Below are 6,424 nucleotides of genomic sequence, written 5' to 3' on the forward strand. Positions count from 1 at the left end.
GTGGTGAAAAAGGATGAAATACTTGGTCTCGGTGTACGTGGTGTGGGTATCAGCGGCTGTGCGGGTACATGATATAAACTCTGTGTGTATCCATGCCATACTGCAAGGTCATGTATCGGTGTGGGTGAGCGTGGTTCTCTGATCTGCCTCCATGCCTCTGCACAATCTTTGCTCATAAGAAGGTGGTATATATCCCAATATCTCTCCTCCTCCCATTCCCGCTTTTTACGGCGGGTCAAGCGGTGCATGCGTCTCTGCGCCTATCTGTGTGTGATCTCTCCTCTGGCCTCCAATCGTGTAGTTGTCAATGTAGATCTCTGCACTCATCATCATACCACCTGTTCTGTGGCATGGTACCGGTCCGAGGGGGGTGCGTGTATGTGTGATGTGGAAAACTGAGTGTAGCAGAATCATGCAGAATGTGTGTGATATCAGTGATCATTGTATGAAGGGGTGCGTATGGATCAAGTGACGTGATGTGCTCCTCCAGATGCTGTGAGCAAACATGTGAGAGCTCATGAGTGAAGTGTATGGTAGTATGCATGTGGGGTATGATATCTGCAGGGTGGTGATGGTAATGAGGTGAGGAGTGAGAACTGAGAAAGGTGTGATCGGCACCGAGTGGAAGTCTCCCAAGGCCGAAGGACTCAATAGTATGCATCCCATCGATCGGTTCGAGCAGATAATCTACAGTACTCTCCGCCCCCCCCCCCCCCATGTGGGAAGCATGTAAGACCTCCTGAATATGGCCATCGTGCTATCCCGTTATAAATAACAAGATGATGTCTACTACCAAGCTCAAGTAAATGCCCTCCATACCTTCTAGCGTCTGGCCCAGTATCTGCTGACTCCCTACTAATCCCCAACTCCTCGGGGTCTAATGCTCTCATGATCTCTGGCTGCTCCATATCAAAACTCTCACACTATCGGCTCTGTGTGCGCCCGTTGAAGTCCCCCATAAGGAAGACCTTACCCAAACTAGAATACAGAATAATGTCCTCTAAGAGCTGTGAATAAGGGGAGGGGGAATCTCTGGCTTGAATATCACCCTGCGTAGTAGCATATCTGGACCCTCATGGTGAAAAGTAGCATATTGCCATATAGATCCATCTCTCATCTGATATCTGCACTCTAATCCATATGTAACTGGCCTCCTCATCTCGTCTCACTAACTGGATATGTCTTTGTATCCCCTAACATAATAGAACTGCCACCCCTCCTGAGCCCCTAGATGTGCTCTGCCTAGTAGTAGCCCGGTATGCAGATACCCACTCAAATCCTGTAATGCGTGGGAGCCCTCTCTCTGGGCTCTCATGTGTTTCTGTGAGGCATATAACATCATGGTCGGGTAAAATCTCCTCAAGTCTGTCCGGTTGTGACCATAGGGAGCCGTTGCAGTTCCAAACTGCCACACGTATCGGGGTCTCCTGTACAATCCTCTGCCAGAGAGAGAGAGAGCGAGAGAGAGAAAGAGAGAGAGAGAGAGAGAGAGAGACAGAGAGAGACAGAGAGAGATGCACATTTAGGAATATTAAAGAGGGTAGCTAATGGGAGTGGTAGGCTTTTCAAATTTGATCAGCCACCCATCATCTCTTGATAGGCTTTCATCTAAGTATACTATGGATCATGTGTCAAAAAAGAAGAAGTAGAAACATACTAAACCAAAAGAAAAATAGTCAATATATAAATTGCAATCTAATATAGAGATTATCATTAACTTAAAAAAGACTATGGAAGAACAAATATTGAATAGTAAAAGGAAATTTACGCATGGCAGAAAATTTGGCATTGCCAAGGGAGAATTTCATGAAGAGATAATTCATAACATAAAGAGAAAATTATAGATTTTTGGGGATCCATCACATGCTATCATGTAATATGCCTACCTAAATTGAATATCAATCATCATAATTTAGTAATTTGGCTCTCATTGATCAACCTAGCCTTCTCTTGGCCTTTCTGACAACCCACAACTATAGTTCATTTGCATAACATAGTATGCCTTATACTATTTTGATACCAATTTTTGGTGAGGAGATACTAAGATATCATAATTATTAGACAAATGTTAAAATGAGATTAAGGTGGAGACTATACATGCGTATCCATGTATTTACTTCTATAGTATTGTGTCTATGTGCCATACCTCTCTGTGTGTGTGTATACACATATACACATGCATACATGAGCATGCATATGTATGTACCTATGCATGCACACATGCATGAATAGGTATGAATACATTCCTATTAAATATTTTGTATGTGTATTAAAACGATGGGGCATGCCAATGCATATATGTTGATATCCAATTTGTGTGTATATATGTTGTGTGCTCATTCTTTTATAGAGTTGTATAGTAAGTATATGTGCATATGTAGACATGTGTACTATAATACACTAGTGTAGATACACAAAAACATTTGTACACACAAAATTTATATGTCTGTCTCATGTGTATCTACACACATTCATACATGTATATGCAGTGTGTGTGTGCGTGTGTGTGTGTGTGTGCATAGATTGTTTTAGGCGTACATGTATCTAGGTGCATGTATGTGGATCATGTGTATAACAATGTATGAGAGTGGAAGTGTACAGATGTGTATACATGTACTTATAAACCTACACCTATACATGCACATGCATGAATGCGTAATGAAGAACACAAGCAAGGGTACGTTGGCAGAATAACCCATTGCTAACTTGAAGGTACACCCATATTCAATGTAGCAATTTTATAATCTATAGATTTTTTATTTACCAAGTATTATAGGAAAATAAATTTCTAGTCAAAGGTGAAATGAGTTTCTAGTCAAAGGAGCTTGATTTACTAGTTATAGCTAGGGCAATCCTATGTTCTTAATTGACTAGAAAGAATGTATGTAATTTTCTAGTTAGAAGACAATAATTTACTAGTTATAAGTAGTGAGTCTCAAAATTTCCTAGTTATCTCATTATTGTTACTAGTTTTACAACAACTTACCATATAATGTTACTAGATAAAGATCTAATTTTGTAGATAGTACATAGAAAAAGGGATTTACTAGTTAAAAGAACCTCATTAAGCTAAAATTCTCTAGTTGTTATAACTAGGAAATGTTGCATCCTTCCTAGCTTGATTGATCTTATTAATAGTTATAATATGAATTTGCTATATAGGAAGTAGTTTAGAGTTCCTTATGCACCACTCAAAGAATGAGAAGCATAACAATACTTAGAAAATATAAACTTAGTGAACACTAAAATGGCCTATGATTTTGAAAGTTTGCAATCACACTAAAGCTTCAAACATTGACATACATAAGAAGGTTCACCTTTAGCAACATGAGACACCTTCTTGTAACAAGTAACTTTTAAAATTGTAGACTTGCAAGCAAGTTTCAAATTATGTATTAATTCGAGTGAGCTGAGAGAAAGAGCATAAGAATTTGATTGTTAGTACTAAAAAACATGATTAATATCACCATCTAAAGCATGATATAACATGCATAAGAGGATTCATCACTAGCAACATGAGATACCTACATATAGCCCAACTTTTAATATTGTAGACGTTAAGCAAGTACTAAATGATGTATTTCTTTTAGTGAGATCATAGAAAGAGCATAACAATTTGATTATTAGTATTGATTGAGAGGACCAATATCACCATCTAAAGCATGATATACATAGCTACGATGGATAGAATCTGAGATAAACTAGACCTATTAGAAAAACTACCAACAACTATACTTATCCTCACAACTATAGATTGGGATGCTCATGACTTGAGATGAATATGGAGCATCCCAATCATGATAAGCATGAAACCTTCAACTCTAATTTGTATCTATTGAAAGCTAGGACCAATTTAGAATTTTAGTCACACTGATATGCATGGTACATCTTCTCCATAACATCATCAAATATTTAATTGTAACCTTTAGCTCTTAAGTAACACAGGCTTCACAAGTTTATATACACTTTGGCTTGTATCTACTATTATCTACTCATGTAGGAATCTATTTTACCAGACTTCTAACTACTTCTAAGTGGTACAACTAGTTTTAAATTCAGCATTAATATCCCTCCTCTTCCAAACTTCTATGGCAATAGTCTAGACCTTCAATCATTAGGATGAAGTAATAGACACTACTATAACATTTGCTTCTTGCAACAATAACCTTCTCCTTGCTCAAGGGTACAATTTATCATTAAAGAATCCTAGACTACATTTCTAATGCATCCAAAAATAACAAAAGGAGAGTAAGTATATGAGGTATGACGTGGTATATGCCTCTACTCAATGCTAAATATCACAACAGATCTACTTCAATTCGTCAAATTTTGAGTTGCATGCTTATGTCAACACTAATTCTTTTATTGTAGTCCAATATAGTGAGTATTAAGGCTCAATATAGTGAGTAGTAACCCTTGTTAAAAGATCATGGATAATTCAATTTATTGCTAATGTACAACTAATCCTTGTTAAAAGTCCATGGATAATTCAATCTTGTCCATATCAAAGACAACAAATTGTCCCCTCTTGCTAATCAAACTATCATATCTACTAGTGTTCATATGTATTGAGCAACTCTAATGTTGGCTAGCAATTAGTTATTAGTTAGTCATATGTTATGTCACACCATTGAAATAAAATTTTGAAGGAGTAAGAATGGGAAATTCTCAAATTATCAAATAAATTTATTAAAGCAAAGAAACAAGCATTGTTGCATTTGATGGGCATAAAATAAACATAATAGATCTATGTTTGGCATAGTATTGAGTAACTAACTAGGTTGAGGCTATCCATTTGTTCAAAATGGGCCGTTTCAAGCCAGTTTTTAAGATTTATTCCAAGAAAAAACAAGTCAATAACTACATCTAGATATGACTATTTAATTAGGAGTGGAGGGGGCATGTGTAATGGTGCATGGATGTACACATGTGTATATGAATGTACTCGAGGTAGATGGCTCTTAGACAATCTAAGGTACATCTCCATAAGTTCAATTCCAACTTTAACAAATTTATACTTTTTAAAAAGTACTATATCTTAAATACTTAGACTAATGCTTCAATTTCCTATATTCTCCTATATAAAGAGTTTTGTGAGAATGCAAGAAATTCTCTATATATACATTTAATTTCCTACTATCAAAAGTGGGGAATGATATTCTTACAGTCTCTTATAAAGGAAAATTTCAAAGAACATAGAAGTTCACTAAAGTGATATATAATTCCCTACTATTGAAAGTGGAAAACACATGATCCTATTCTCTTATATGGGGAATTTTGAAAGAATGTAGGAAAATCTCTATTTTGATGTGTAATTCCCTACTAGTAAATGTCGGGAATTTAATTCCCTAGTTATATGTAGGGAATATATGAATGCATATATAGGAAATATTATTCAATTTCTTACAATTCATAAAATTTCCTATATATGGATCAATGTTTAAAAGTTCCTTCTATAGCCCATCAACAAGTAAGCAAGAGTATTGTTGTCGAGAAATCATTGGAATAACCAAACATTCCTAATATTGAGCTACTTGAGTTTGCCGAATAGGGAAAGATCCATCTCAACCCCACAAGGACTGACCTAAAAACATGAACTTGATTTAAATGCCAGTCTCCTATCAATCATCTAGCATCAATTTCTAAGGTGATTGCATTGCTATCCTCCCTCAAGCGGAAGTGAACCAGTGCCACTATCCTCCCTCAAGCTAAAGTGAACTAGCCCCACTATCCTCCCTCAAGCTGAAGTGAACCAGCGCCACACTTGGTTCAAAGAGAGTGAGAAATAAGGGAAAGCAATGCACGTTGAAACCTCTACCCCTAGGGTAAAGCCTCAACTTTGGCTCTTTAAAATGACAATGGTCAAATTCTATTAATGACATGCTAGGATAGTCAGTGATAGACCATTCCTAAACTTGCCTAATTTAGCACTTGGGTTTTGTTAGAAGCCTCTTGACAAACTAAGACCACTTTGCCATTGGAAATACCCATTGGTGATCTAACCACCTGCTTTTCTCATAGGGTTTCTTATGTTCTCTAGTTAATCTAGTACATTTTAATTACAAATATAGAATTCAACTTCATTATTTAGCTCTTTAAAATAATGTTCATCCATGTAAATTATTCATGGGCACAAATTCAATTTCAAATAGTATTTGAAAATAGTTGCAAGAAATATATTTATCCACACCTTCTCCAGGGTGCAATGTTGTGCTTACATTCTATCCCTTATGTCATGACCTATATCCAAAGTACGGATATACTAATGCATGGCCACAATCCACCCTTATCTAGCATCAAGGCCTTCTAGGAAGAACATCCCAAGCTCATAAAGGTCAGATTGGTTATCGATACCCAAGGAATTTACGACTAGATCCCCACAGTATCCTTTTCACCTCCTAGCCTTAGCGTCCTCCCTACAAAG

This window comes from Lygodium microphyllum, chromosome 28, assembly GCF_053477565.2.
Source record: "Lygodium microphyllum isolate KBCC chromosome 28, Lygodium_microphyllum_v1.1.10, whole genome shotgun sequence".
NCBI classification, from domain to species: Eukaryota; Viridiplantae; Streptophyta; class Polypodiopsida; order Schizaeales; family Lygodiaceae; genus Lygodium; species Lygodium microphyllum.